The following is a 17,181-nucleotide window of genomic DNA, read 5'->3' as shown; positions in this document are numbered from 1 at the left end:
CCAGCATTCAGCTGAAGGTCCATGTATACAGCTGACTGGGAACAATGGCATCTGTATACACAGCCCCGGATCATTACAGAAGGACGAGTCAATTAGCCTTTGGCGACACTACATCATGAGCCTGCAAAGTAATTTTTGAATACTTTAGGGGCTGTTGTCAAAAGGACAGTACAAGGAGGGCAATAATGGGGGGGGGGACCAACCACCGTATAAACACTCCAGTGTTCGGAACTCTATCTGATGGCTTAATGTCAAGTAAAAAGGGTTTCGTTTGTTTTTTTTACGAAAAGTATAACAATTAACCTTTACTTACTACACACCATGAAAAAGCAATAGAAGGTGGTCCAAGGCTACATGTGTCATTTGGCCTGTCTGCTGATGCCTATAGCAGGATGCATTATGTACAGAGTGCAGAGGGCAACCCTCCAGGCCTGTGGGATGCAAACTTCTTGCTGAAAAGGTCTTGATCTTCCCCAAGTGTGACAAATAAGTTGTTTCAACTTAGTATGTGGTGCATCACAATTAGTCAGATATGAAGGCACCGCCTTTTAATCCCATGGCAGCCTTATTTTTACTTACTTATTGTATTGTCAAAGCAACCGTGTGGGAGGATTGATTTGGATTGGAGCGGCAGTACCGGGGAGGAAGTGTTTAATATTTCCCCCCACCTACCATTATTCCAGTTTAGAGCAAACCCACCCACTCAAAGCTGCTATTAGCCCCACTTGAGAAAGAAATGTGCAAATACAAAAGGTACCTGTATTTCCTTCACAGAAAGGCTAATAGCAGTTTGGGGGTGATTGAGACTGGGAAAATGGCACAGAGGGAAAGGGTTACATTTTCCGTGTTCCAGAACTGCTGCTTCCCCAGAAAAACTTTCAAGTTAAAAAAGAATAATTAAACCCAACAGTAGGAGATCTGATAACATATATCCTATAGCTTATCTGTTTTGAACCCTAGTAAAGGTAAAGGGACCCCTGACCATTAGGTCCAGTCGTGGCCGACTCTGGGGTTGTGGCACTCATTTCGCTTTACTGGCCAAGGGAGCCGGTGTACAGCTTCTGGGTCATGTGGCCAGCATGACTAAGCCGCTTCTGGCGAACCAGAGCAGCACACGGAAACGCCGTTTAACTTCCCACCGGAGCGGTACCTATTTATCTACTTACACTTTGACGTGCTTTCGAACTGCTAGGTTGGCAGGAGCAGGGACTGAGCAATGGGAGCTCACCCCGTCGCGGGGATTCAAACCGCCGACCTTCTGATCGGCAAATCCTAGGCTCTGTGGTTTAACGCACAGCGCCACCCGCGTCCCCAGCGCCACCCGCGTCCCCGTTTTGAACCCTAGTTAACACCAAAATAACATGTAGAATCTCTGGTATACATATGTATTCCTAGTAAAGGGACTGACACACTGGGGGTTGAATTCTCTCACAATAAGAGACCCTCAGTCTAAAGCACCTACATCCCAGGTGAGCAGCTGTGTGACTACTAGGGATCGGTTCTCTCAGTTCCTCATTTTCTCCAATCTTAAATTCAGTTCTCCACATTTCTGCAGCAATTTGGGGGTTGTGGGTGTTGTTGCTTAAAAAAAAATCTTCATGAAACTTCATCAGTATGTTAGTGAGAATTTCTCCGAATTTTGGCATGCAGTTTTGGCTACACACTTTTGCAAGACCTTCCTCCTAAATAGTGCGTTTTTGTATTCTGTCCACCCTATTACTTTGTATATTGGCCAATCAGAAAAGGCTGTGTCATGAAGTATAAGACTGTGATGCACAGAAATAGAAAAAGAACATCACACTAAGCATGCTATGTTCTCAAGGTGCACGAAAATTTGGACGTGATTTGAAGAGCCTCTCTGCAAAGTTTCACAGTTTGCATTTCCCATGTGAGGAAAAGGAATCCTTGAACATTTACTATGTAGAAGTAATTGCAGAAAATAACTGGTAACAGATTGGGAAGTATTGGTTCTGGTTGCTAGAATGGAGTAAAGTACACTTTGGCTATTCCAAGGACTAAACACATGCAGGAAATAAAAGTCCATTAAATTGGAGGGAGAAATGGCAACACTTTAGGATTCATATCTATTGGCTGGTGTCCAAACAACTCACTCATCAATTGCAGCCCTCACTTCATTCACTGGTTAAAACCTCATTGGTTAAAAAGGTGGGAGCAGACAGCCAGACTGGCTCATCTCACAGGAATCACGTTTTGCTTCCCTTTCATAGCAGGTAGAAACTTGCATTATTGTTTTTGAAATGAAAGCTGAGTGTCTGGGCATTAGTTGTGAAGTTTGATGGACCCCTTGGAAAAACTCAGTGTCCACCCCCCCCACCTACCCGCCAGGGCCTGCAGCCCCCTGCTATAGGACAACAATCTAACAAAGGAGGTACTTAATCTTGGGATTAAGCGCCAATATCTCAACTTCAGTGATGGCTCTCAGATATTTGATATTGAATCTATACATCACGGGGCAGTGGAGACAACACACACATGCCCTTCTGAAGTCCTGCTCTGATTAAGTTTTAGAAGTTGTAGAGTTGTTGGTGACCTCTAAGTTAATCAAGCCACTGTGACAGAGGGCACCGGACACTTGCATTTTAAAATACTTCAAGTACACCGTTGCAGGTGCTTTGCCCTCTTCCAGAAACTTTGGTCAAGAGAAAACCTATTTCAGTGAGAAACTTTAGCAGAAGGTAAACCAAAGACTGAAAGGAATACATGTTCTCAGGCATATAGACCCATATAAAGCTGTTAATAGAGAGGTGGCAACCAAGAGACTTTTCTGGGCTAGGCTGAGTCGGCTTTATTCAGCAACCAACAGGACTGTTTCAAGTTTATCCCTCTCTCCAGACATAAAAACCAACTACCTCATTTAGAACATGTAAATTCCAGGTTGAACTGGGTGGGGGGACAATGCTTGAAGCCTCCAAGATAGTCTCATATGACTGCCCTATTTATTTTATTTTATTTTATTATATTTTGCCACATAGTGTTTAGTTCCTACTGCATAGATACGCCTTGTCCTGAAATACTCTTTGTGTGGTGGCCAGACGGACATTTCCCCCACCCAGAATTGTGTGATCTTGGTCTTTTTTAAAAAATGAATTAATAAATATCCCCAATTAAGCATATGTATGGATGTTGTTGATGGCATCCGTCTCTCTCAGGAGACAATGGAAGAGTGCACCATTGGGGGTAAAATCAAACCATTGGAGAATTACAGCACCTGCTGTGGCTGTAGAGACCGATATGGGAAGGTTGTTTTTTTGTAGGTGGAGCAGATGAAGGAGGCCAGTTTTGCCACGATGCACTATGGCATTTTATTTTCTCTACGCACCTCCCAGCGGTCCTTCCTCCTCTGGTCACTGCTGTGAATACGCAAGCTAACTGATTGTCTCCAGGCACTGCTGTCATCTGCAAGGGATTCCCACATGGTTGGTTTGATGTTGCCAGCCTTCATGTCTTGTTTGCAGACATCCTTGTAATGCAGAGTTGGTTTGCCAATGGGCCTAGTGCCTGAAGCCAGCTCCCCGTATGGATGTACCAACACATTTTCCAATAGGTTTGTGCAGCGTGCAAAAAGCTGAAAGGGAGATGGAAGCCTGAGGCAACGTCTGGAAATATCTTAATTTCCAAGACCAAAGAATAACTGGATCGTAAGTGTCTGGAGTTTTAGCTTATGGATTATGCTCATTCATAATTGAACATAGTCCTACACATACAGCTACTCATACACATGTGAGCAATTAGCTGTGGAAATACTTCAGTCATGCAGTTATATTAGGCTACAGCTCTCAGCTGTTGTTCCTTCTAAATTAAAAATAAATAAATTTAAGCCATGACCCGATTGTGTGAACTCCAGAGTCCAAAACCAAACGGGAATTCAGTTTAGAGCAGTGCCAAGCCATTATATCTTTGTACCAGGGAGCTTATGTGGCATCAGAATTCTTTTTAGGATATTGAACTAAATCTGCTCCTGGTCCTGCCTTCTTTTGGTTGGTGCCATATTTTGAGAAATACATCATCTTCCAAGTGCTCTGTTCCAGTAATGCAGAGGACTACACTGGCAATACATCTGTTGTTGCAATAATATACTGGTGCAATCTGTTATCAGATTGAGACATACAAGTGATATATTACTCGAGAGGTGGTACTATTCTGAAAGGAAAGTCACCATGAAAGTATTCAACTATTGAGCAACAGCCAAGCATAGCATACTTGAAGCCACTTTATTCCAAAATCTCAATATTATAGTCTGCTTAGTACTGTAGCTCTAGACTTTAAAATCTTCAGTTCATATGTCTCTTTTAAACCTTTATAAACATACTAAGAGCAACTACCATTAACCTTAAGGTCACTGTAAAACTGACTGCATACCATTGCATTATTTCTACTTTATAGCAGGACAATTCTTACTTACTCGTAACCATTTGGAACCAAGTAACATTGACCCCTAGATGGTCGGAAGAGCACACTGTATCTCATTATAATAATCTCAGCTCCATTCTTTACTCAACATTAATTATTTTCCATTCTAAAACATTTTGTGCTGCATGACAGCAAAACTTTAGCCTGTCGTTATCTGCGGGTCACTTTACCCTAACCTCCTTATTCCCCATTTCGAAGCATTTATTTCTTACAGCTCAGAACAGAGTCGGTCTAGTTTACATTTCCCCCCTGTGAATGATGCAAATTAAATATTTCTAACACCTTCAAAGCATCTTCATGGCATAGGAATATGCCATGAGCTTTTCTTCCATACATTTCATGCAAACACTGCAGATTAAATAGGCTTTCTTTATCAGGGTTCAAGCTGATATCTCTCCTGTCCGAAGTAAATTTGGAACCAAATTTCACACATTTTTAGGGTCTTGCTTCAACGGGAGAAGTTTCAAGGGAAATTGGGTCAATTTGGATAAGCTACTGCAAGACAAGCGGGAAAAGCCATAGCTCGGTGGCAGAGCACAGGACCCAGGAGAGGGGGTGCAGTGGGTACATTGTACCCCTGCCTGGGGTCAAAAGGGGGGCACAGGGGACAGAAATTTCCTGGGACCTCAGAAAACATATGCATATATTGTGTGAATACTTGCATTTACACAAAATGCCATGACACTTCTTCCTCTGCCCGCTTCCTCTTCTGCCAGTGTGCCCCCATCTACTTCTCCCATGCCATCCAGAGAGGCAGCAAAATTTAATGTAAGTGGGCAAGGCGAGAAAGCAAGCTCGCTTTGCCTCTCCTGCAGGTGATGTACTTCACCTTCTGAGGGGACTGCTGTCTGCCGGTGAAGGGTGTCGGTGCTGACAGTGGCCCGCCTTCAAGCAGAGGAATCTGAACAACAACAAGCAACACGTTGGCGAATAATATACTGATTATAACACTATACTGTATCAAAATTCATAAACAGAAGACATGTAATATGTGCATGGAGTCACAAACTAATAAGAATCAGATAAACGTTCCATAACCAGGAATGGTAGGATTGGTAAGTCACTGTCAAGGATCACTGAAATAGAGGCAGAATGCCTTTCCACAGTCAATATCCTATCCAAAATATAGTTGGAAGTAAGTTGGAGCACGGTGGTTCTATGGGCACAACACTACAAACATGAGATGATGGGTGCTCCAAAGGTCGCAATAGGGTGCTTTGAGCACAGCAGCAGACAGAACAGTTCTTCCAGGATAATGAACAAATTAATCGTCCCCAAAGGTACATCAAATGGCTGTGGATCAGCTATCACTCAAAAGTGTGGTAAGAGGAAGGCAAAGCAGAAGAAGGCAAAGCAGCTCATTGCCACCATTACCATCATGAACAGATGAAGAACTCACTACATCTGGAAAAATGATCTTTTCCAGACAAGTGTCCTAAGAATCAGGAGATAGTTAATAACATGAGAAAGGTCATAGTCACAGAGAACATTACCTAGCTTGGCGAACTAGAAATGTTCCTGCAGTCTGGGACAGGAGTTCACATCATCTTACAAGCATCCATCAAAACTGAAGCTGTGAAATGGTACTTGTTAAAGTGCATCACCAATGTTGCACTCTTCTTGGGAGAAAATGGTTTAGCAGTTAATGATTCATCCCATCGAATTGGTGATTCAAACAATGGAAACTTTTTAGGACTCATTGAACTGCTCTCCAAGTAGGATCCCCATCCTTCAGGAACATGTGCTAAGTGCAGAGGAGTCACAGAAAAGGCGTGAGCAGCCTCAAGTTCGTTATTTGTCCCCTGCCTCACAAAATGAATTTATTACAAAATGCTTGAATCTTGTGAAGCGACACTTTTTGCTTGAGAGGCAATCTGCAAAGGCTTTGCAGTAATAGTAGACTCTACACCAGATTCTTCCCATGTTGAACAAACAACATTTCTTTGGAGATGTACTTTTAAAAGAAATGCAGTATGAGATTCAAGAAAGATTTCTGAAGTTTGCAGATTGTAGCAACAAAAGAGGGAAAGAAATGGCTCAGATGATAACGAATGCATTGGAAGAACATGCTATTCCTCTCAGTGAATGTACAGCACAAGCCTACGATAATGGGACAAATGTGGCATGAAAATACAATGGCGCACAAACCAGGGGTGAACAAAGCATGAACGGTACCCGGGGCAGGGGGGCAGGGCAAACCGACCGTACGGTGCATGCACAGTGCTGCTACGTATGGCGCATGCTCTGCTCGCTCCCTCTGCCTCATGCACCCAGCCTTTTGCCCCACTCCATCAGAAGAAGAAGAGTTTGGATTTGATATCCCGCTTTATCACTACCCGAATGAGTCTCAAAGCGGCTAACATTCTCCTTTCCCTTCCTCCCCCACAACAAACACTCTGTGAGGTGAGTGGGGCTGGGAGACTTCAGCCCAAGGTCACCCAGCAGCTGCATGTGGAGGAGCGGAGATGCGAACCCGGTTCACCAGATTACGAGTCTACTGCTCTTAACCACTACACCACACTGGCTCTCCAGAGTCAGGCGTCAGGTGTGCGAGAGAGGGAGAGCCGGGCAGGTCACTCTTTCTTTCCCTCTCTCTGCCCACATGCGCCTCCCCCACCCACCCCACTCCGCCAGAGACAGCGGAGGTGACACTGAGGCGGTGGCGGTTAGAGCAAGAGCAGACGCGACCGGGGATGGTGTGCCTCAGGTAGGCGGTGGCCTTTGCCACTGCTGCTGCCACTGCTGCCATGCCGGCTGCTGTTACTGCTCCTCCTGCCGCTCCTCCGTCCTTGCTGTGGGGGTGAAGAGGCTGCAGCGGAGGGTGTAGCCGTGAGCGGAGGATCCTTTGCATGTTGCTGTGGCAGCGTAATGGCACCCCCGTGGGGTGCCCTCTTGTCACCCTGCCAGAGATGGTGCTGGGGGTGGTACGCTCCCTCCGCCACCCCCTTCCTACGCCACTGGCACAAGCAGAAATACAATAAAAATACTCAAAAGCAATTTTTTTCACCTTGTGGTTGTCACACACTCAACTTATGTAGAAATGCTGCTGCTGACTGCACCCCTGAAGCAATAACCCTTTTTTTGGAACAATTAAAACTGTGTCCCACCTGTTCAGTTCCAGTCCTAAGTGGTAGGAAATACTACAAAAACTATATTGGTTGTTCTCTTCATAGTATGTCTGAAACAAGATGCTCAAATCCTGTTGAATGTTGAATTTTGCAGATCACTTGCCTGTTATTACATTAGCACTGGAAGACCTCCTAGAACTAAATTTGATGGCCAAAACAAGAAATGAAGTCCATGGAGTTTTATTATATGTGACATCTTTTGCCTGTGTGTTAGTGTCAGCTGGCATAGATATTTGAAACAAGGTCTTTCAAGCTAGAGATGCCACACTGGATGTTGATGTAACAGAGCTGACAAAACTTCAAAAGAAGCGGAAATGCATGTGGAATGAAGCCAGATTGGTTGCATCAGACCTAAATATAGAAATAAAACTCTGTATGTAATTAAGTTAGGTGCAAGAGGACAAGGTCACATGACAACAGCACACCTGATGCTAACTTGGAAGAAATGAATGACACAGATGATACTCCAGAAGAGACCCACTTCAGAAAGTGTGTGTTTTAGGTTTTGGTAGACAATGTTATAACAGGGTTAACTGTCCACTTCAATGTTGTTAAGCAATTTGCACAAAAAATGCTTTCTTGTGGAAATATCTCACCATGTCTGAAAGTGAAGTGGAGAGAAAACCTTTATCTTTATCACAGCAATATCCTGCTGATTTTAATTGGTGATGATTTTGGAAAAGAAATGCAACATTTAGCCTCAGTACACGGAGCAGATTTTGTAAATGTACAGTTTAAGCCATTAGGTCTGTTGAACTTGTTAAGAAAGTACAGACTTGGTGACCTGTTTCCAAATGTGTGTGCTAGCTTAAGAGTACTATTAACAATTCCAGCAACAGTAGCTTCTGGAGAGAGGTCACTCAGCAAACCTCAGCTGATTAATAATTATTTAAGGTCTACAATGTCTCAGAAACGTCTTGTGAATTTGGCCAGGCTAAGTTTTGAATCAAACATTGCCATAACAATTAATTTTCATGCTGTGATTTGAAATTTTTCATAAAAGTCCAGAAAAGCTATTTTTAAAAAGCATATAGTAAGCTTATCTTCCTTCCTTTACTAACACTAATGTCTTCTGGTGATCTGATCTGCATTGCAATATAAGGGGATGTTTCAATGTGCATTATTTTGCCTTATCTGTATTGTAGCATAATCAAAGATGTTCCAATCAAATGTGCTTTCTCATCTCTGATCCTCTTTTATTTTATTTATATTTATCATGGAGGGAGTATAAGAGCATAAGGCCTTACATGCAGAATAATAACAGAGTGCTCCACTCAGCCCATCTCTTGTCTTCCGTACCCTTTTTGACCTTACAGTATAACCAATGGAGAAGGAAAGGGGACCAAAAGAGACATTTCTTGATAAAATTCCTCTCAGAGGCCCTGGTAGAGCATGCAGAAGGTCCCAAGATCAATCCCTGATGTCTCCAGGTAGGGCTGGGAGAGACTCCTGCCTGAAGCCCTGGAAAACCACTACCAGTCATTGTAGCTCAGCCAGGGAGAAACTGTGGCCTTCCAGAAGTTGTGAGACTCCCACTCCCAACAACCCTACCCAGCATTAGCAATTGGCAGGGATGATGGGAGTTATCATCCAACAGCATCTGAAGGGCCACCGCTTGCAAGCAAAAGCCCCTCTTCAGACCTTCCCTGCTCAACATGGGAAGGACAGAGACTGGGTGGGCAGAGCCAATATGGACAACAACTGTGCCTCCTACACATGCTTGAATAGGGCTAGAGAAGACAATGGTTCTTACAGAGGACAATAAGAATGGAAGAAGTGCCCTGCTGGATGTGGTCCATCTAGGCCAGCATCCTGTTCTCAAGGTGGCCTATGGGAAGCCTGAAAGCACAAGCCTGAGCACAACAGCATGCTCCCCACTTGTGAGTCCCAGCAACTGGTGCCTACAGTGGAGGCAGCACATTGTCTATCAATGGCTGCTTGCCACAATGGCTTTCCTATTTCTAATGGGGGGTCATGATGGAGAAAGTGTTCCTTCAGAAACCTCTGGCCCAGATCACCAAATAAGCTGAGGCCTATCTAACTTAAATGAAGCCAACGCCTGTGACAGTCAACTCTGATTAAGCAAGTAAAGTACTGGCTCATTTCCCTTGGCAACGTACTATATTTTTACTCCAGAAGACCAAGGGGGCCCTATTTGTTTGATTTAGCCCTTTAGGCGTTCTCTGTTTTTGAAGCAAAATGCTTCCTTTTGCATTGAATAAAATGGAGTACTCTTTGTTATGTATTTAGACTCAGTTAACAAATAAAAAATCCAGCCAGGAAACAGCAATTAATATCACCATATGCCAAAACTGTTTCGTTCTCCTAACCAAAGAAAACTTATTTTTATTCTATTCAGGGATTAATCTGAGCCAAGGCTCAGCAATGGAACCTCTTTTTAATGCCAACACTTGGCCCTTGAACATCTGAAGCAAAAACAAACCACGGATGTGTAGAATGCTTTTCCTCATCACTGCGGGAGAGTAACCACAATAGCCTACATACCTAGAATTAGATATTTCCAGGCGGTCTCATCTCCCGGCATCTGTCCACTTCAAAAATTAAAACACTGACTCTGTGTTTCCATCCCCCGCCTGCCCTTTAATTAATAGCATTCTCTACACAGGAACTAGAAAAAGAGTCAAATCCTTTCTGGAGGGTGACTGAGAAATTCAAGTTTTAGGAGAGAATTCTCCTCTTGAGAATTCCGTTGTGCACACAGTGCAGGAAAATGTATGAGCTGCTTCATCTTGGCTGTGTTGCCAAGGACCGATTTGGGAGCCATGCATTTTTCCACACAGTTGAGACTCAGACTCAGCAGTTTAGCAAGATGCCTCTCTGGACTAAAGACATAAACCGATGCAAGGAGGCACCCTCTGCCCCCTCGAAACCAACCACAGACCATTCTAAACTTAATACACTGACTTGAAGAAGCATGCCAAGGAGAGAAATGGTGACACAGACACACGGCTGGGATTGTCAGAGGAATGCTGCCAACAGCCCCTCAGCTGACCACTCTTAAAGGGAAAACACATGCGTCTTCCGTATGCCTGCCAGCACTCTGCTAACAGTCATTTATGGGCTTTGGCTCCTCCTGATCGGAGCAAAGTTAAAGAAATCTTACCTAACCAACAAGCTAAAAGGCATACAGTATTTACAAGAGAAGAAAATTTTCTTTTCTCTGCAAACAGCTTTCGGAACTGAATTTACAACCTTCAAACCACTCTGTGAATTCAAATAAATTCAGTTTCTGGAAAGTCCTATTATAGCAGGGTGAGGCAAAATACAGTAACTATATGTTTTTGTTAGAATACAGATACCTCTAAATTTAGTGTAAGAAAAGATGGTGCCCTACAACTAATAGTAGCACATTTCCCAAATTAATATTTGAGTTTTGGTGACATAAGAACAGTAGTGCCTTTTCTTTTATTGCCTTACAATGCTTACTCGGAATGCCTACTTACTTGGAAGTCAGTCCCACTGAATAAAGTGGGACTTACCTCTGAGTAAATCTGCACAGGAGACTTAGAACTGTGAGTTGCTCCTCACACACAAGCACCACCCTGAAAATAGTAAAAAGTAATATGCTGGAGACATTTGTAATCCTTTCACTCTTTCTTCCATAGCCCTGCCCTCTCCGTCAGAAAGGATATATGGAGAAAGTGGCAGTACATTGGGCGGGGGCGGGGCGGGGGGTTAAGCTTCAGCCAGGCCGCTTAATTGGCTCCAGGTGTCCAATGAGCCAAACCAAACCAAACCAGGAGGTTTCAGCAGCAGCTGGGCAAGAATGTGCCACAAATAAAAACGGGCTGCGGTTGTGTAGTAAAAGGAAATGGATGTCTCTGCCCAGTTTTTCCTAGGAGAAGAATAGGGTTGGAACAGCAATGCCACGAGTATTACTTTCTTGCCGACGAACAGAATGAGCTATAGCTCAGTAGGCACATAGTGACAGGGTTGTCAACTTTTTGACAGACCAGTGTAGCAGTTTGTTGTGCATACTTCCGCCGTTGGCAACCTTTAGGTTCACATGGTGAAATAAAGCTACAGTTATACGGGAGGAGTAGGGAACAGACGGTGTTGCTTTTTCTAATCAGTTGGCAATCATAAAAACTTATTTCTTTATTTAAATATTTGCAAACTGCACTTTTGTAAAACTACAGCAAGGCAATGCACAACATACAAAAGTTACAACAACAATAAAATATCAGAGCAGGGATGGACATCTATAAATATTTGTTGGTTAAAAAGTAATTTGCATTTCGAAGTCTCATCTGAATAACCCTATTTTTAGGTGACATAAAGAAGGCAGGGATGATTCCTGCTGAACTTCTGCTGGCAAGGACTTCCACAGGGCAAGTGTTAAATATATAAGTTTAATGCACATAAATTGTAATGTTTGTATGCACTGAAGTAAAAAAAAAAAGGTTATGTAGAGAACTCAGGGTCTTAGTCAGTCCTTGGAGTCAACAGCAGTAGAAGCTCAGCTAAGCGATGATGAACAAACAAGATGATTGCATAGGATTGCTCTTTGGGGCCAGAGAGAGAGGAAAGTTTCTTAAACTGTACAGTGGTACCTCGGGTTAAGTACTTAATTCGTTCCGGAGGTCCGTTCTTAACCTGAAACTGTTCTTAACCTGAAGCACCACTTTAGCTAATGGGGCCTCCCACTGCTGCCGCACCACCGGAGCACGATTTCTGTTCTCATCCTGAAGCAAAGTTCTTAACTATTTCTGGGTTAGCGGAGTCTGTAACCTGAAGCGTCTGTAACCTGAAGCATCTGTAACCCAAGGTACCACTGTATTAAGGACTAGAAAGACAAGCAATCTGTTACTTTGTATTTTTGCAATGTTTTATTTTGTAAGTACTGTAGTTTAAGGCCGTTTTGCAGTAAAACCTTTTGGAATGCATTCTTGTGGTGGAGCTCATTCATTTCTTCTCTGCATAAGGTCCAGCTCAGGCATTCCGCTTGCAACAACTCAAACAGCAAGCCCTGCCACACTAAAGGCTCAGTCCCTAATAAAGGCTGACCAAACCTCAGGGGTGTGGGGAACCGCAAAAGTGCCCCATCAGAGAATCTCAGTGACCAAGGTGAAGCATAAAGGATCAGGCAATTTTCAAGGTGCTTTGAGACCAAGCTGTTTGAGGCTTTGTGAATTAATTCAAGAACTTTGAGCTGAGTCCAGCAGCAAACTGGCAAAAATAGTTCTTAAAGTTGTTTAGCCTTTGAGTTTTTTAAGCTGGGATTGCCAGCTGATAAGAAGTTGAAAAAGGGGCGTGGAGCTTTTTAGTAGAGCTATGATATGCATAAACCAACAAGCAATGCTTTTTAAATTTTGGAAATAAACATTATCACTGATTAGTTGCTTCAGTTCCTATTGCTGTTAATCAACTGTTCCCCTCTCTCCAGTTCTTCAGTGCACAGGGTTAAGGAGGGACTTGTCTTTTTAAAAAGAGAATTACAATAAACACATGGCAAGACAATACCATATTTTGTGTTATCCAAATATCACTCAAAAATCATGTTACATAAAAATGAAATAAGAAAGCCTTGTCGATTTTACCTCTAATGTTTTGAAATGGACAAAGGCCTTAACCGCACAGAAGTTTAATGTAGATTTGAAACTGCATTTGATTTTTGGATGTTGCCCACATGATGTTTTCCCTATTCAACTGGTACGCTTTAGTATTTCAACAATACACTTGGATTTTCCCTATCTGGAAAAAATCTGAACAGGGGAAGTAAATTGCAAATAAAATCACTTGGTACCCAACTGCAGACACGCAGGAGAGCATTGTCTAGATGGTTCTGGTGATTTCTGTTTTGTTTCTGTCAGCTAAAAAAACCTTGCTGCTTTTCCCTTAAAAAAAATTTGCAGCCTTCCAACCTGTTTCTGGCCCATTAGAGTGTTTTTTTAAACTAGCCTCCTGTGAGGAACTTGTCGTAGGCTTTTTGAAAGGCCATATAAATTATGTTGTTCAGTTCCCCTTTTGTTGACCACTTTGGTCATATTTTCCATTTGTAACAGAAGAATGAATTTCCCTTTACAGAACCTTTCCCAGTTTTCTGCCATCTCTTCCTAGACATACCCAAACCTTATTTTCCACCCTCCCCTCAACTATCTACTGTGTGACATAAAATGCCATACACAAAGGTGTCGTTTTTGACTAGGAATAACTAGTTCCTGCTCTAGGGCTTATGTGAAAAGTGGTCAGGGTGGCTGGGGGTGGAGTGAGGGGCAAGAATAAGCGAGCTGGATTTTTAGCATCTCTGGTACCAACTGGTTAAATTTAAAGTAGACTCAAATCTTTGTTAGGCTTTCTCCACTTAAGCAATTACAGTCATGGAGAGAGCAGGTTCACACTTGCAGCCTTACCCCCCACTGTTGCATCCTGATGCCCTCAGACAGAAGATCCCCATGCAATTTATAGTGCTGCGTGAGCAGGATTCTAAACTATAGGCATGAGCCTATAGGCATGCAGCAGGCTTGCTGCTTCAGTCCTTCCAATGTATAGATGGTGGCAGGGAAGTGAGCAAGAATTGACAGAAGGGGCAGGGCCAGGAAATGCAGGTGGCCATGCTTTTTCCCCTCACACCAACATGTAACTCAGTATTTGGGGATTTTTCCTTTTTGTACAATCTTGTACAATGGGACTTTGGGACATTTTTCGTCATTGTACAGTCTTGTGTGATCAATAAGGATGGGGGAGAAATACCAGTTCACATTTAATGGGAAACCAGGTTAACATGCACTTTCTGAAACAATGCACCAACCAAAACACAGCCATTCTTCTAAATTTACTCTTCTCTGAATTTTGTAATGTAGTTCTCTCATCAAGTAAGCCCTGCAATGTGTTACAAAAATGCTTATACTAGGGTAAAGTGTGCGTATCACTGCATATTTTAGTGATCAGAAGTTAATGATGTATTTGGGGAAATATATTCAGGGAAACTGCTTTGCAAAAATGTGAATGTCTGACAAATTGCATTAAAAAAGTAAGTGTGTGTGTGTGTGTGTGTGTGTGTGTGTGTGTGGAGAAATTCATGGATGAATTTTCATGAGGGCTTTGTTATTTCTAAAAAGTTGCAAACTGGTATGAAAATATGGAGAACTGAACTTGAAGATGAGAAATTGAGAGAAACCAAAATTGACAGATTTCCCCATCCCTAGTGATAAATGAGACTAAAAGCAATATAAGCCCGAGATGCTATAACTATATTATAACTATTAAGATAAGGTAGATGAGCACTCTGTTTCTAGAGGAAAATGCTTCTAATTTCCGTTCATTTATCCTCAGGTTTCTGCAAAAGACCATGTGTGTCATAGTTCCTGTAAGTTAGCCTTTGGGTAGTTGAACCCGTCATAGGGTTGTCAGTAAAATCACAGGCTGTGACAACTGCTTTGGCCTTCGTAACACAGTACCATCCACCCATATTAGACTCTGAACCAGTGAATGTATCTGTATAGTCAGAGGAGCCTGTGCAGTGTCGTGGTCTGAATGTCAGCATAGGGCCGAGGAGACCCAAGTTCAAATGCCCACTTAACTGTTCAGTTCACTGAATGACCTTGTGCGAGTAACAGCCTGTGGTGGTCATTTATGCATTGCCAAGGAAAGATGAAGTGCATCGTTGAAAAAGAGAACAAAAGAGGGTGCAGATTTGCATAAAATTTACATGTGTTAATTTATGGTGTAGAGGTGCAAATTTAGACAGAATTACTCTAATTTTAATAGAAATACATCTCACCATCATGGATAAGACAGTGACCAGGTGATCCATGTGGGTGTACTGTTGAGCAACTTCATGGAACCTGCTCTCTCCCCCTTCCTCTGGTTCTTTAACTTTAAACTGGATGTGGACCAGACAGCCTTTTCTGAAAGAAGATTCATTTGAATAAAACATCTTCACAATTTCTTCAAAGAGAGGAGAGCCCTCTGTAAAGGCAGCTTGTAGTTCCCCTTCATATCCCAAATATTATCTAAATACTACAGTTTATTTCTTTTCTAATATTTGCTAACAGACTTTGGTACCCCAGCTATAATAATATTTTACCTCATATTTACCTCATTTTACCTCTCCGCTTCTATAAGGGGCAGAGAAATGGTTTTCAAATAAATAAATAAATAAATAAATAAATAAAGGCATGGCTAAAATCTGGGTAAAACCTGGTCAACCTAGCAAAATGGCCACTCATCTGCTTATATTTGTCTTTTTAAGAAAATACATGTAGCAGGCTTCATCTGAAACAGCATGAGACAAAATGGGGAATGTGGCATTTAAGGTTAGAGTGGGCAGGTAAAAAAAAGAGAACAGTGTTTCTGCACCTTTGATAGTTGTGTATTAAGGGAATCTTAGCAGCTGTAGGTGCAGAAATTTCTTCTTCCTCATGATTACTACAGATGCAGGAATCCTATCTTCTTCTTCTTCACCTGCTCACCATACTTAAGGTTTTCTTGTCACCTGCACATTTTATAATACTTATATTATTATTAATAATAATAATAATTATAGGCTGAATCCAACACTACATGCAAGGAGTTACTATTGTGCAGCAGGTCTTCTCCTTCTTCTCTTCTCTTCTCTGCGTGTGCCCTCAGATCTGCTCAGTAGGGTTGTCCAACCCCTTGCAGCAGATTTTGAGGATGCATAGGGAGCTGCAGGAAAGAAGAGGGGACTTTCCATTCCACAAGCAGAAGTCTGCCACACTAGCGGAACAGCAGTGTTGGATCTGACCCTTTGTGAAAATCTGCTGTCTTGTTGCCTCTTTAGTAAATTAAGAAAGCCTTTAATTTATTAATCTAACCAATTAATTGATTAAACATTGCAGTCTTGCATCCTATGTACAGTATGAGCAAATTTTTAATACTGGCTTATTTTGCATTACAACAGTTTTGCAGGTTCAAGGGCCTTGAATTAATTCTCAAAGCCCTGAACAACTTAGGTCCAGGATACCTTAGGGACTGTCTAAATCCCAGCGCAATCACTGAGATCATCTGAAGGAATGTTGCTGGTCACCCCCTGAATTGGTGAGGCTCATTGACATCAACATGAAACAGAGCCTTTAATGTGACCTGTGAGTCCTGTGGAATGAAATGCTAATTCGGAGATTTTCAGAGCAGTTCTGCAGGCTTTAAACACCCAGCTTATGCAGACAATTAAGAAAATATATTTCCATAATTGTTAAATGATTGTCTTCAGTTTAAACTTTGTATGTGTTTTTATTAGTTATAGATATCACTGTAAATTGCTTTGATATTATTTTTGATATAGCAGTATACAAACATTTTAATAAATAGATACTGTATCTGGCTTTTCTTTGGGCAGAATTTGCCAAGAGTTGCTTTGGTATAAAACTGTGTGTAAGAGACAGATACACATGTGTGTACACTAAAATAAATGAGTTCTGAGTCCATTGACCAACTGAGTCCAGGAGTTATTGGGATAGTAACAAATAATGGCAATACTACTACTACTACTACTACTACTACTACTACTACTACACATACAGAACAGTTAATAGAATGGTCCCTGTAGAAATCGGTTAATTTCTAGTTCCTTACCCTAGGAGCTAAGGTCACGTTTTGGACAGAGCTTTCAAATTCTTACAGCCCAAAAAGAGTTATG

General features: G+C 42.2%; 1 long non-coding RNA gene across 1 annotated transcript; it reads right to left on the bottom strand.

Moving 5' to 3' along the window:
- Positions 1 to 4,283: 4,283 nt before the first annotated feature.
- Positions 4,284 to 16,980, bottom strand: LOC309540719. The gene is made up of 3 exons (XR_014223426.1): positions 15,882 to 16,980; positions 15,304 to 15,430; positions 4,284 to 5,332 (listed from the first exon to the last, which is right to left on the bottom strand). It is a non-coding gene; the product is annotated as an uncharacterized lncRNA (long non-coding RNA).
- Positions 16,981 to 17,181: the final 201 nt, after the last annotated feature.

The sequence above is a fragment of the Podarcis vaucheri genome, assembly GCF_965113315.1.
Source record: "Podarcis vaucheri genome assembly, chromosome: 9".
Taxonomy (NCBI): domain Eukaryota; kingdom Metazoa; phylum Chordata; class Lepidosauria; order Squamata; family Lacertidae; genus Podarcis; species Podarcis vaucheri.
This window is presented reverse-complemented; position numbering and strand designations above follow the sequence as displayed.